Here is a 16,613-nt window from a genome sequence, read left to right as displayed (position 1 = left end):
ATAATAATTTCTTCTTATTTTAGCAAACACTATTTTATTTTCTTTTAGAGACCAAATTTCCAGAAGCTATATAACATCTTGTTCTTTACTCATATTTGTCCTCGTTTACCTTCAGAACCAACACTTAACTTTTATAAGTGTACATTCTAGTTTATCATTACTAATATTTAATCAATAACAAGGTAAATTTCCTTAATATGCCTATTTTCTCATATTGATGCTTCCATGACAAACTATTTTGGGTCATTGTAGAATCCCATTGGGTGAGATGTGGGATGTAACAAATCATATAATATGAAATTATATCACTAGTGTCATTCAAAACTCCAAATAAAATGTATTTTTCGTTTTCTTGATTAACCCAACTAGGGTAGCTAAAACAAATAGTTTATTTTTCTGACATAATGAGAAATCGAAGTGGACAATTACTGTAGTGGTTCAATGACTTAGCAAAGTTACAGTGAGTATCTCTGCATTTCTCTTAGTCTTTCTGCATAGACACAAATGAAAGTGGCAACTCCAGGAATATTGTCTAGGAAGAAAGGGAGATGGCTGAAGGGTATGTGAGCTACCACTCTCCCTTTTTTTTTAAATTGTGATATAATTTCTATGTAATAAGATTAATATATCTTAAATATACCAATCAATGAATGTTGACAAATGTATATACACTAATGTGGTCATTACACAAATAAACATGTAGAACATTTTCATCACTCCTGAAATTCCCTTGTGCTCCTTTACAGACAGTACCCTTACCTGTTCCAGAAGCAACTATAGTTCTAATTTCTATAAGTAAAGGCTTGTTTTAACTATTTTTAAATTTCATAACAATTAAATCATACAGTATGTATACTTGTCTGGATTTTTTCACTCAACATAATACTTTTGAGATTTTCATATGTGTATCAATAGCATATTAGTCTGTTTTCACACTGCTATAAAGAAATACCTGAGACTGGGTAATTTATTTAAAAAAGAGGTTTAATTGATTCACAGTTATGCATGGCTATGGAGGCCTCAGGAAACTTACAATCATGGCCAAAGGCAAAGAATAAGCAAGTACCTTCTTCACTAGATGGTAGGAGAGAGAGTGCATGAAGGAGGAACTACCAAACACTTGTAAAACCATCAGATCCCAGCACTTCGGGAGGTCGAGGTGGATGGATTGCTTACGGCCAGGAGTTCGAGACCAGCCTGGCCAACATGGTGAAACCCCGTCTCTATTAAAAATACAGAAATTAGTTAGGCGTGGTGGCATGCACTTGTAATCCCAGCTATTCGAGAGGCTGAGGCAGGAGAATCACTTGAAACCTGGAGGTGGAGGTTGCAGTGAGCTGAGATCGCCCCACTGTACTCCAGCCAGGACAACAGAGTAAGACTCCATCTCAAAAAAGAAAAGAAAAAAACCATCAGATCTCATGAGAACTCACTCATTATCATGAGAACAGCATGGGGGAAACCATCCCCATGATCCAGTCACCTCCCACCAGGTCCCTCCCTCAACATGTGAGGAATGTGGGGATTACAATTTGAGATGAGATTTGGGTGGGGACACAGAGTCAAACCATATCAAATAGATCGTGCGTTTTTATTGTGAGTATATTCCATTGTCTGTTCCTTTCTTATCAGGATACCAAAAGCTTTCCTAGAAACTTTCCTAGTAAATGTATTATTGGATCCCTTGAGATGGGTCATATCTGGTCACACAGTCACTCCTTGCTGCAAAGAAGGCTAGGAAAGCATTTGTGTTTCTAGCTCCTATCATGGGAGACTACAAAGGAGAATCAGACTGGGAATGGCTTTTGAGTAGCCAAACAACATCCACCAAAATGAATTTCACAGCTTTCAATTATATGATGAAACTTAGGTTTTATTATTTCTATTAAAAAGTGCTCATTATCTTATTTATATATTACTATTATTATTTGATATATGCATATGTGGTCAGGCACGGTGGCTCACGCCTGTAATCCCAGCACTTTGGGAGGCCGAGGCAGACAGATCACCTGAGGTCAGAAGTTCAAAACCACCCTGGCCAACATGGTGAAACCCTGTCTTTACTAAAAATACAAAATTAGCCTGGCATGGTGGTACATGCCTGTAGTCCCAGCTACTCAGGAGGCTGAGGCAGGAGAATCACTTGAACTTGGGAAGCAAAGGTTGCGGTGAGCTGAGATTGCGCCATTGCACTCCAGCTTGGGCAACAGGAACAAAACTCCGTCTAAAAAAAAAAAAAGAAAGAAACATGCATATGTATATTTCAAGGTAAATGTAAGTTTAACTTGGAAGAAACCTTCTAAAGAGTGGGTTAGAGAGAAAAAAACGAGGAAAATTTTAAAATGGGAATTATGAAGCTATTTGCTCCGCAATTTAAGAAAACAATCGTAAATACAATAAATAAATTTAAAATAGAAGTATAAAATTATGAAATGTGGCTCGGCGCGGTGGCTTACGCCTGTAATCTCAGCACTTTTGAGAGGCTGAGCTGGGTGGATCACGAGGTCAGGAGATCAAGACCATCCTGGCTCACACAGTGAAACCCTGTCTCTACTAAAAATACAAAAATTAGCTGGGTGTGGTGGCGCACACCTGTAATCCCAGTGACCCGGGAGGCTGAGACAGGAGAATTGCCTGAACGCTGGAGGTGGAGATTGCAGTGAGCCGAGATCGTGCCACTGCACTCCAGCCTGGCGACAGAGCAAGACTCCATCTCAGAATTAATTAATTAATTAAAATAAAATAAAATTACGAAATGTGTAATTGGAATTCTAAGCCATCACATTCTATAAGACTACATTGTCCAGTATGGTAGCCATTAGCCACATGTGTCTATTTAAGTTAAAATTAGATGAAATTAGGCCGGGCGTGGTGGCTCACGCCTGTAATCCCAGCACTTTGGGAGGCCGAGGCAGGTGGATCAGGAGGTCAGGAGATCGAGACCATCCTGGCTAACACAGTGAAACCCCATCTCTAATAAAAATACAAAAAAAATTAGCCGGGCATGGTGGTGGGCACCTGTAGTCCCAACTACTCAGGAGGCTGAAGCAGGAGAATGGCATGAACCCGGGAGGCAGAGCTTGCAGTGAGCCAAGATTGTGCCACTGCACTCCAGCCTGGGCGACAGCGCGAGACTCCGTCTCAAAAAAAAAAAAAAAATTAGATGAAATTGCTGGGTAGAGTGGCTCAAGCCTATAATCCCAGCACTTTGGGAGGTCAAGGAAGGAGGATTGCTTGAGGCCAGGAGTTTGAGACCAGCCTGGGCAACATAGCAAGACTGTCTCTACGAAAAAAATGTTTTTTAAAATATTAGCCGGGCATGGTGTGCACACCTGTAGTCCTAGCTACTCAGGAGGCTGAGGTGGGAGGATTGCTTAAATTCAGCAGGTTGAGGCTGCAGTGAGCTATGATTGTGCCACTGCACTCCAGCCTGGGTGACAGAGTGAGACCTTGTATCTACAAAAAAAAACAAAAAACAAAAAAACAAAAAAACTAGGCTAGAGGTGTGGTAGCTCATGCCTGTAATTCTAATACTTTGGGAAGCCAAAGTGGGAGGATGGCTTGAGCTTAGGAATTCAAGACCCACCTGGGCAACACAGTGAGGCCTCATCTCTACAGATAAATTTAAAAATTAGCCAGGTTCAGGAGTTTGAGACCAGGTGGGGCCACACAGTGAGATCTTGTTTCTACAAAAAAATTTAAAAATTAGCCAAGTGTGGTGGTGCACACCTGTAGTCTCATCTATTCAAGTGGCTGAGGTGGGAGGATTGCTTAAGCCCAGCAGGTCAAAGCTACATTGAGCCATGATCATGCCACTGTACCCCAGCCTGGGTGACAGAATGAAACTCTGTCTCAGAAAAAAAAGAAAAGGCAAATGAATTAAAAATTTAGTTCCTTCATTTGTGCTAGCCAAATTTGAAATGTTCAATAGCCACGTGTGACTAGTGACTACCATATTAGTGAGTGCAGTTATAGAATATTTCTTTAATCATTGTGGAAAGCTGTATATAATAACACTTGGCTAATAAAGAGAAAGAAAAGAACAAATAAAGATCATTTCCAATCATTAGAATACCATCTTAATTGATTTGGGGAACTATCGAAGAATGCTGAGTAGTTTTACTACAAAAAGATTTAGTATATATTTAAGTGACTATCAAAAAGCAAAAGACGGGGAGAGAGAGAACTAAAAGACTATTCATTCTTTCAGTAAATATTTACTGAGCACAGACCATGTGCCAAACTGGGATACAGCAATGAACAAAATAAAAAATCACTGTTTTGGTGGAACTTCTGGTATGAGTTGAGAGAGAAACATAAACAAATGATGTGATAAAATAAAAACTTCAGCCAAATTAAATTTAAAGGAGTTTAATTGAGCAATGAATGATTCACGAAGTGGGTAGCCCCCAGAATTACAGCAGATTCACAGAGACTCCAGCGCAGCCACATGGTGAAAGAAAATTTATAAACACAAAAAAGGGAAATAATATACAGAAATCAGAAGTGAGGTACAGAATGGCTGGATTGGTTACAAGTTGCCATTTGCCTTATTTGAACACAGTTTGAACACTTAGCAGCGTATGAATGGTTGAAGTACAGCTGCTGGGATTAGCCAAGACTCAGCTATTGTTACAGGCACATACTCCTAAATTAGGTTTTTAACCTTGTCTACCTATTAAGCTAGGTTGCAGTTTGTCCACAAGCACTCAAATATAGAAGTACGGAGTCCTTCTCAGGCTATATTTAGTTAGCTTTAACAGCTGTCAGGTAAGTTTTTTGTGGCAAGTGCCACACAAAATAATAATAATAATAATAATAATAATAATAATAGAGCTGGAGTTGGGTGCGCTTGGAATCCCAGCTACTCTGGAAGTTGAGGAGGGAGGATCACTTGAGCCTGGGAGTTCAAGGCCAACCTGGGCAACACAGTGAGACTCCATCTCTAAATAAATAAATAAACAAATAAATAACACTGGGCAAGGAATGGGAGAGAACATGTTTATAGGGTGTGTAGGAAAGGCGTTCTCTGATAAGATGATAATTACACAGAGGCCAGAAGGGATAAGGAAATGAGCCATTTGGCTATATGGAGAAAGAACATTCCAGGCAGTAGGAATAGCCAAGTGCAAAGAACCTGAAGTAGATCATATGCTTGGCTTTTTGGAGAAAAAGTAAGAAAGTCAGTGTGACTGGGTCAGAGTAGGACTAGAGGATACAGTAAGACTAAACATTTTTAGTAAGACTAAAAATACAAAATATTAGCCAGGTGTGATGGCATGTGCCTGTAGTCTTAGCTACAGATGAGGTCAGAGACCAAATCCAGAAGGCCTTATAAGGATTTTAGGTTTTACTCTGAATGATATGGAATGCCATTGAAAGATGTTTTGTTTTGTTTTTGAGACGAAGTCTTGCTCACTCTGTCACCCAGGCTGGACTGCAGCAGCATGATCTCGGCTCACTGCGACCTCTGCTTCTGCTTCCTGGCTTGAACCAATTCTCCTGCCTCAGCCTCCTGAGTAGCTGGTGCCCACCACCACACCCAGCTAATGTTTGTATTTTTAGTAGAGATGGGGTTTCGCCATGTTGGCCAGGCTAGTCTTGAACTCCTGACCTCAGATGCTCCACCCATCTCAACCTCCTAAAGTGCTGGGATTACAGGTGTAAGCCACCACACCTGGCCCATTAAAGGGTTTTGAGTGGAGGAATGACATGATGTGACTTACATTTTACAAGGATTAGTCTGGTTACCGTATGAAGAATATATTACAAGGAAGCAAGGGTAGAAACAAAGATAGCAATTAGGATCTTGGCAAAATTCAAGGTGAGAGATGATGGTGGCTTGGACCAGGGTAGCATTTGCAGAAGTGAGAACTAACAGGGTTATGGATCTATTTGAACACAATTTACTATTAGACTGGACTATGGGTTATAAGAAAAACAGAAGAGACAAGGATGACTCCAAGATTATTGACCTGAGAAACTCCTAAAGTAGGACTACCATTTACTGTGATAGGAAGGACGACTGGAAGAGCAGATTTTGGAGGGAAAAACAAAGGTTGGTTTTAAACATATTTAAATGTGTGTTACTCGTTCAAGTAGAGTTGGTAACTAAGTTGATAAATAATCAGATAAACAAATTTGGAGTTCAAGGGAAAGGTCCAAGCTAGAAATATAAGTAGACAGCCTATCAGTGGAATTTTAAGCAATGGCACTATCAGGGAACCTGCCCCCGATAGTCATGTAGATTTTTTTCTATTTTCCCTAAGTGTCAGCCGGGTTAAGAAATAAAGGGACAGAGTACAAAAGAGAGAAATTTTAAAGCTGGGCATCCGGAGGAGACATCACATTTCGGTAGGTTCCATGATGCCCCCGAGCCGTAAAACCAGCAAGTTTTTATTAGTGATTTTCAAAAGGGGAGGGAGTGTACGAATAGGGTGTGGGTCACAGAGATCATGTGCTTCACAAGGTAGTAAAATATCACAAGGCAAATGGAGGCAGGGCGAGATCACAGGACCACAGAACCCAGGCAAAATTAAAATTGCTAATGAAGTTTCGGGCACCATTGTCATTGATAACATCTTATCAGGAGACAGGGTTTGAGAGCAACCGGTCTTACCAAAATTTATTAGGCGGGAATTTCCTCGTCCTAATAAGCCTGGGAGTGCTATGGGTGACTGGGGCTTATTTCATCCCTACAGTCTTGACCATAGAAGACGTCCACACCCAAGGGGGCCAGTTTAGAGGCCTACCCTCAGGGGAGCATTCTCTTACTCAGGGATGTTCCTTGCTGAGAAAAAGAATTCAGCGATATTTCTCCCATCTGCTTTTGAAAGAAGAGAAATATGGCTCTGTTCTGCCTGGCTCACTGGCAGTCAGAGTTTAGGGTTATCTCTCTTGTTCCCTGAACATTGCTGTTATCCTGTTCTTTTTTCAAGGTGCCCAGATTTCATATTGTTCAAACACACATGCTCTACAATTTGTGCAGTTAACGCAATCATCACAGGGTCCTGAGGTGACATACATCCTCCTCAGTTTACGAGATGACAGGATTAAGAGATTAAAGACAGGCACAGGAAATCACAAGGGTATTGACTGGGGAAGTGATAAGTGTCCATGAAATCTTCACAGTTTATGTTTAGAGATTGCAGTAAGACAGGCATAAGAAATTATAACAGTATTAATTTGGGGAACTAATAAATGTCCATGAAATCTTCACAATCCACGTTTTTCTGCCATGGCTTCAGCTGATCCCTCCGTTTGGGGTCCCTGACTTCCTGCAACAGGCACTAGATGAGATCAATCACTATTAAAGTAGTGAAAATCTGAGGACTTATCTTCATCACTGCAACATTTAGAGGTCAGAAAAATAAGAAATAGCCAACTGTGAGCACTGAATTTGACAACATGTTGGCCATAGGTTACTCTCACAAGAATAGTTTGGGTAGAGTGGTGAAGGTGAAAACCAGCTTCAAGTGGGTTCAAGAAACAATAAAGAAACTTGAGACAGTGAACACAGACAACTCTTTTGGGGTGTTTTACTGCAAAAGGAATCACAAAATGGTGTGGTGGCTAAACTGCCCTGCCACATGGGGTTGAAAGTTTTTGTTTGTTTCTTTTCAGATAGGAGGTTGTCATTTTTATATGCTGATGCAATGATTGATCTATTAAAGAGGAAACCGTAGGTGAAAGAGGGAGCAATTACTGAAACAGTGCCCTAGAGCAAGAAGAGGGAAAGGGAGGCAATGGAAGGGTTGGCTTTAAATAGGAGCGATAGAATCATTTATTGTTACAGGCAGGAAGGAACTTGTAGAGTAAGCAAAATGTGGGTACATGTGCAGATATGTCAACTGATACGGTGGTGGGAGAATGTGAACATTTCTTCCAGTTATGTCTATTTTCTAAGTAATTAAGAATCAAGCCAGGCATGGTGGCTCATGCCTGTAATCCCAGCACTTTGGGAGGCTGAGCCAGGTGGATCACCTGAGGTCAGGAGTTCGAGACCAGCCTGACCAATATGGTGAAACCCTATCACTACTAAAAATACAAAAATTAGCCAGGCTGTGGTGGCATGCGCCTGTAATCCCAGCTACTCGGGAAGCTGAGGTGGGAGAATCGCTTGAACCCAAGAGACGGAGGTTGCAGTAAGCCAAGATTGCACCACTGCACTCCAGCCTGGGAGACAGAGGGAGACTCTGTCTCAAAAAAAAAAAAAATCAAGATCATTACCTAAAAGCAGAAACTGTGTAGAAGGTATTGGAAGTTTATGGAGAAAAAAGATATTAATTCAGTCAACAAGATAAATGGTTAAAAGAATTGACTATGAAAACGTAGTAAATTTAAAGTAAGACTGGTTAACATAATTGAGTGCTTTGTTTTTAGCCAAGTTCAGCTGCTGGAGTGAATTTTATTCAAGGTTAGGGAGGGAGAGAGGCAAAATCAAGAGAGAGAGGGTATATGCAAGGAGTGAATGTAGTGATGGTCCATAAACCTAAGCTGGATAAGGCAAGAAGTAAGGATTTAATTGGGTGCAAGGAGATATTAAGGTCAACAGATTAAACATCATTGTATAAAGAATTATTGGGAGTTAGGGTCCCCAAGGAAATCAGCTGAAAAATAAGAGGGGGTATTTGAGAATGGGATACTTTAAATTGAAATTAAGGGGTGCAGACATTAGTAATGACAAAGTCTACAATGTAACATTAGGTAAGGGTGGCTTAGGTAGGATGGAGGACAAAATCACTGGAAGATAGAAGGTCAAGTAACTTCTAGAAGCCGGGCACGGTGGCACATGCCTGTAATCCCAGCATTTTAGGAGGCAGAGACGGGCAGATCACTTGAGGCCAGGAGTTCAAGACCAGCCTGGCCAACATGGAGAAACTCTGTCTCTAATAAAAATACAAAAAATTAGCTGGGCATGGTGGCATGTGCCTGTAATCCCATAGTCCCATCAGCTCAAGAGGCTGAGGCATGAGAATCGCTTGAACACGGGAGGCAGAGGTTGCAGTGAGCGCAGACCGCACCGCTGCACTGGGTGACAGAGTGAGACTGTCTCAAAAAAAAAGAAAAAGAAAAAAAGGTCAAGTAACTGAGGGGTCAGGGTACTGGAAGGATCATCTACATGAATATTGAAATCACCGAGAATTATGATAGAAATTGTAGTAAAATGAGTCAGTGAAGGCAAGTATAAAATTCAAGGAACAAAGGGCCGAGATCTGCAATAGAACGGTTGATGGGTAGTACCATCTGATAGCATGAACTTCAGAAGAGCTCACGGTCTGTGACACAGTAAAGGGTAAGACTCTTACCCCACCTCTAAGCCCAGTAACACTAGGGCTTTGGGAGAGAAACAGCTCCCATATGAGAAGACTGCAGGGAAAGCAGTATGCTAGGGGAGAGCTGAGTTTCAGATGAGAAGTGAAGGGAGAAAGATCAGAGAAAAGGTTTTGAGATATCTGGGATTTTGCTAACTATAATACAATTGTGAGTTCTAAAGGGCACATTGGAAAGGTTTGGTTTGAGAGATGAAAGAGATTGGGGGAGGAAGCAAAAGACATGGGTTGTATTACAGAATGCGTGAAAGGTTCTCTTGAGTTGTTTAGTTTTGTTTAAAAAAAAAAAAGACAGTAGAGAATTCAAGCCATTAGCTAGATGATTCAGTTGTTTGTTCTGCTCAAGTATTCTAGATTATTATATTAATCTACTGTTTAGCTTGTCTTGTGCAGATATAACTTTCATAAATTATCAAAGACGAAACAGAGGAGATTAAAGAGAAGAGATCAAAACTGTATACAGGCTCTGTGAATTCATCGTTTCCACTACTTTCTCATCTCTAGTTCCTAGGGACTGCAGTGATTGCTATAGCAACTTGGATTAAAATACATAGAACGGAAACTGTCATAAGACATTTATTGAAAATCAATTTATGTTTTTCATTATCTGAACAGGTAATGGAAAAAAGAGTAATCATGAAAAGTACAGCAATACGGATACTAAAGTGAGTTATCTGTTTCTAATTTTATGTCTTTACACCTAAGCTGTTTTTTTTTTTTTCATGAATCCCTTGGTCAGTCTATGCAGAACTGAATTTCATTGATATACAAATCTACATTCCCTCCTGTATAAGAATGCAAAACTAATCAAATCATAAACAAGGACAAATTTTGTGAAATCATTACTTATACCAATATAGTATAACATGTTAAAAATACATGTATACAAATAAGTTGTATATTTTATATTATAAGTTCTGGAGAGCTGTTTGGTCATGAGTACATTTGTAAATAAAATGAAAATCAAAAACTGGTTGGCAAAATGCTCAACCTAAGACTTTACAACCAATGAATATCATACTAAAAAATACAATATTTATATAGTATAACGATTGGGAACTGGAAATGCTTGATGGTGACCTCTTGTAGCAGTCAAAATGAATGACTTTTGAGTTATAAAATGTATTCTATGAACATCACCTTTATTAGTTTTTTGCTGATAAGGACACTTGCATTTTACATATCCACCTCATCTTATATGGTAAACGTAATTCCTTGCCATCTCTAATACCCAGTCCATTGCATTGTCTCAAAAATGTATTTTTTCAGTTGTTTGTTAGAAACAGAGTTCAGAAGATGCCTACAAACTTTATTTGATTATGTATCTATGTCTTGTTATGCTAGGACTGTCCACTTTTCCCCCTCCATTAGAGAAAACAGTCGTACAAGATCTAGTCATGTAGAATGTCTCACATTCTAGATTTCGATGACTGTTTTCTCATGGCGTCCTTTAACTCATTATTTCACCACTGGATTCCATATAAACTGGTGTTTGGCTACAGAGGCTTAATTAGATTCTGGTTCTTTTTCAAGGCAAGAACACTACATAGGTGGTACTACTGCACTTCCTGTTGCATCGCATTATGAGGCATGTAATGTCTGGTTATTCCACTCTGAGTGATAGTGAGTCTGATCAGTAGGGTTAGATGGTATATCCTGATCCTTTCATTAGAAAATTTTCAATCAGTCTTACAACTAATGGCTTTAACACCCATTGATAGATGTTGCCCAGATCCATTATTTCTTTGGGGTTTGCAAAATAGTTATTTTTGAATTCTATCATTTATTTTGCATTTTATCTTTTCTCAGTGTTTTTATGCCACTACATTGGTGTACAGTGGCATTAGTATTTTTTAAGGGATTTTGTTTCCATTTTGATTTAATTTTGTTTTTTAATTATGTAAAACATTGCATTTATGTACATTCAGAGAAGTCTACCTTTACATCCTTTCCCACCTATCCTCTTCTCTCCCTCCCTTTATAGGTAACTGCTTTTTAAAGTGATTGGTGGCAGGGTGCGGTAGCTCATGCCTGTAAATCTCAGCACTTTGAGAGGCCGAGGTGGGCAGATTGCTTGAACCTAAGAGTTTGAAAACAGCCTAGGCAACATGGCAAAACCCCATCTCTACAAAAATTAAAAACTTAGCCAGGCATGGTGACGCATGCCTGTAGTCACAGCTACATGGGAGGCTGAGATGGGAGGATTATCTGAGCCCTGGAGGTCGAGGCTGCAGTAAGCTGTGATCGCACCACTGCACTCCAGCCTGGGCAACAGAGTGAGACCCTGTCTCAAAAAGAAAAAAAGTGTTTGGTTTAGGTTTCTGTTGTTTCAAATACATACGCACACGCATATAACCTCCTTTGTTTACATGAAACTGTCACATTATAAACACAGTTCTATACCTTGCTTATATCATCTAATAATATTCTAGAGATTGGGTCATATCAGCATACAGAGATTGAGTCTATTTCACAGCTGTAAAGTACCCTATGTGTGGATCTACCAAAGATTATTCAGTCAGTTCTCTATTGAAAATTTGGTTTGTTTGCAGTCATTTGTCATCATACACAATGCTGCAATGAATAGACCTGTATATACATTATTGTATATTTTTGCCAGTAAATCTATGGGTTGGATTTCTAGAAATAGGATTACAGGATTAAAGAGTAAATACATATAATCTTGCCAGTTTCTGCAAAATCCTCCTTGACAGGAATTATGTCATTTTGCATTCTTACCAGCACATGTAAGAGTGGCTGTTTCCCCAAAACCATGCCAACACAGCATGTTGCAAACTTTTGGATTTTTGCCAACCTAATTAATGTATATATAAAATGGTATCTAAGTGTAGTTTCAGTTTGTGTTTGTCTCATTATTGGGCAAGGTCCAGCAATTTTTCCTGTTAAAGTATTATTTACATTTCTTTTTCTGTGAATTGTTAATATATTTTGCCTGATTTTCAAACCTAGATTATTTAAAGATGTGCTTCCTCTATTAGGAATTATAACATTTATAATTCTCCCCAAGTTTGAATTCTATAACAAAGACTATAACTAATATCATAAAAAATAAACAATAATTTCACATGTGTGTTGATACATATTTGGCAAATCATTACTTACAGACCACATGCATCACTGGCACTGTCACATAGGCTACTTGTTAAACATGACCTGAGAAATTTATGTTCCTAATAAACACTCCATGTAATCCACTAGCACATTAAAGTTTAGGAACCACTGTAGTAGAAGATATGAAATCAATAAATCAACCCATGTAATTCATATGTTAACATAATGTCTAAGTTTTTTTAAACTTCTATAGAATGTATAAAGATTAAAGTTAAAATCTGTCTCGTAAAGGAAAATCAGCAAACTTTACAACTCTAAATAATAATTCTACCTGTAGACTTAAAAATTTTGTATTTTAAATGATTAAAAAACAGTGCTATATCAGAACCAGAAATACCATTTGACCCAGCAATCCCATTACTGGGTATATACCCAAAGGATTATAAATCATGCTACTATAAAGACACATTCCCACATATGTTTATTGCAGGACTATTTACAATAGCAAAGACTTGGAACCAACCCAAATGCCCATCAACGATAGACTGGATAAAGAAAATGTGGCACATATACCGCATAGAATACTATGCAGCTACAAAAAAGAATGAGTTCAATTCTTTTGCAGGGACATGGATGAAGCTAGCAACTATCATCCTCAGCAAACTAACACAGGAACAGAAAACCAAACACCACATGTTCTCACACATAATTGGGAGCTGAACAATGAGAACACATGGACACAGGGAGGGGAACATCACACACTGGGGCCTGTGGCAGGGTGGGGGGAAAGGGAAGGGAGAGCATTAGGACAAATACCTAATGCATGTGGAGCTTAAAACCTATTTGACAGGCTGATAGGTGCAGCAAGCCACCATGGCACATGTATACCTATGTAACAAACCTACCTGTTCAGCACATGTATCCCAGAACTTAAAGTAAAATAAAAATTTTTTTTAAAATGGTACTATATCATATCCTAGTTTATTTGTCAATACAGATGTCAAATTCAATACTTACTTTCAAACTTTTAGGTAGCTTTTAGTAAATCATTGCTGTAGAAATCCAAATGGTACTCCAGTTGTTGGACTAGAAAGAGAAATTTATGATTGTTGGCTGAAAACTTACTCTGCAAGACTCTTTAGTGAGGTTCTGTAGATGGCTACACTCACACAGAGGAGTGTATAATCAATCCAGAATTACCTTTCATACCTTCACAATGGTGAATTCTATTACTGGTTTCTTGGATGAAGGATGGGGGGATAAAGACTAATATGAAAACATGTCAATTCTGAAGATATAGAAAGAGTTTAAATATTTTATAGTGTTTCCCTATTTCAAAAAAATGGCATTACAGTTTACATGAGATCTATTTGTTAAGCTCTTTAAAGATGCAAAGAAAAGCTATATCCATATCACCTTTGGCAATGGAGGTTTTGTGCAAGGACACAGTGGGATGTAAGGTAGCCCCAGATGTTATCTTTTCAGTTATAGAGTTTCTCTAAGCCCTTCCACGACGGGAAGCAATAGTGGAGCAGGCCTTATGGAAAACTGGAATCATGCCTAAACTCTAATGACCTGAATTCTCTTAATTTACAACGCATCTTACTTTCCAAGACAGAGAGAATGTTATTAGATCCATATATCACCATTCAAAATGGAGTGCCAAAATTGGCTTGAATTTTATGCCGCTCTAGCTCACAGGAGGTCAGCCTCCTTCATGTCTAGTCTTTATAGTGTCCAAACATTTGTAGACCAGGATAAACAAGACTGGCTTCACTGAAAATTAACACAAGCCATAGTACCTAGGGGCAGTTTTCCTAAGAAGCCAATGTAACAATAGTGAGTATTTGACATTTCACAGACTGTTGACTGAAACAGAAAGACTACCTGAAATTTCTTTTCACATTTAAACTAAATATATCTTGACTCTAAAAAACAACATGGACACTTGACACAACTCATTTGGGAACTCATTTAGTTTATATTCTGTGACTGCTTGGCAATATGAACATCCTTGGAGATCTGAAATTAGTATGTATTATTCAGTAATCAATTGCAACATCTTGGAATATAGGCTTATAATTAAATCCTTTCATAATAGTAACACCTTAAATTTCTCTAACATTTCATTAGATTATAGGTCATTTTAAAAGAATACTAGTTTCATAAATCATTATTTCAAAAGAATTATCTTTTGAAACCTAAAACACTAACGAATTTGTCCTAAGTTTTCTTTAATACATTCTGTAAGCAGGTATTTACTCCTTTTAAACTCTAAACTGGTTTCGTTTGGAGACCCAGCTGAGCAAAATGGAGCAAGACTTAAATCAGGAGGCCTAGGACTAGAACTAGCTAGGACTTTTGCTACCCGTCCATGGAAAATTGGTGAGTCATTTAACCTCTCAGGCCTTAGTTTCTTATTCTATAAAATGTGGAAGATGTACTATTATGCTGCTTCCTATTTTATTTATATACCTTTCACTGCTATTAGTAAGAATAACCATTTTTGGTTTTGGCATTTGATGTCCTTTTCCTTCCGTTTAACCCTAGTTACAAAGAGCACCAATCATATTTGCAAAATAAGCTCAATTGGACGTCCGATAAAAACTGTGACATTGTGTATGGATTTCTGGCATTGTTCAAAATGTGATTAATCAGTCATGCACGTGAAGCCCAATGAACCCCTGTCTGACTAGAATGGGAAATTGGTGAGAGGGAGGAGTTGGAGTTAGGACTACATAGTTAAACTAGGGCAAATGATAGAGGGCCTTGAATGGATTTAGGAATTTGAAGTTCATTTTATGGGTAGCAAGAAGTAATTTTATAATAAAATAATTAAATGAAATTTGCATTTTAGAAAGCTAACCTGACAGTTATGAGGACCAGAATGCAATGGGGAAGAATGAGGCAGACATATTGCTTGGATTCTTCTGGAATTTTTGAAATATGAGATAAAGGACTAGTCTACCATGGTGGCAATGGAAAAGGAAAATTTGCAAAGGAGTCAGATGCTGGGGAAAAGAAAAGCCCACAGGGCATAGTATCTAATATGATGGATGATGTAGAAAGGAATAAAATATATGACTTGGCCGGGCATGGTGGCTCATGCCTGTAATCCCAGCACTTTGGGAGGTCAAGGCACATGGATCACTAGAGGGCAGAAGTTCAAGACCAGCCTGGCAAACATGCTGAAAACCAATCTCTACCAAAAAATGCAAAAATTAGCTGGGCATGGTGGTGTGCATCTGTAGTCCCAGCTACTTGGGAGGCTGAGGTGGGAGAATTGCTTGAATCCAAGAGGCAGAGGTTGCAGTGAGCTGAGATGGCACCACTGCACTCCAGCCTGAGTGACAGAGTGAGACCCTGTCTCAAAATGAACAAACAGAGATAACTCCAAGATATCAAGTTGAGAAGAGTGGAAGAAGGTCATTAACTGAAATAGTTTGGAAGTGTTGCCACTGGAAGGAAGACCTTGTGCACAGTTTGGGGCGGTTTGCATGGCAAGTGAAGGTTGGAAGTGTTTGGTGGAAATACTAACTGACAGTGTCTTCTAAAGAGAAGCAAAGCCATGAAGATCGACATAATGCTTAAACAGCTGAGTAGATCATTACTCTACCTAGTTTAGAAAAAAAAATCATAGATGCAGGTTTCCTCTGAAACCTGTTTATAATCAGGTTTTGGTCCTGTTTATAATCAAATAACAGTTTTATTACCATAGGATCATTTATCTAGATCTTTGGTATATTAATCTACACTTCAAAAATTGAAGGAAGTAATTAGTAAAATCCTAGGGGATGAAGACAGGTTGATTAATGAGCACAAATAAACAGTTTGGAGAAATAAGACCATATTTTGACCATATCAAAATAGTGTTTGATATGTCAGTAAGGTGACTATAGTTTACAATAATCTATTGTATATTTCAAAATAGCTGCAAGAGAATAATTAGAATGTTTCTAGTATAAAGAAAAGACAAATATTTAAGGGGGATATATTTAAATATTTAAGGTGATGGATATCCCTGATTTGATTTTTACAAACTGTATGAATATTAAATTATCACATGTACCCTGAAAATATATACATCTATTAAATATTAATTTTAAAAATGTAAAAATAAATAAATACTTCTGAGGAATGAGAAAGATGAATATCTGTGAAGAGTCATTGATGAGATGTTTGAGGGAATCTGACTCAGTACAAGATAAC

Source organism: Pongo abelii, chromosome 6, assembly GCF_028885655.2.
Source record: "Pongo abelii isolate AG06213 chromosome 6, NHGRI_mPonAbe1-v2.0_pri, whole genome shotgun sequence".
Lineage (NCBI taxonomy): Eukaryota > Metazoa > Chordata > Mammalia > Primates > Hominidae > Pongo > Pongo abelii.
This window is presented reverse-complemented; position numbering follows the sequence as displayed.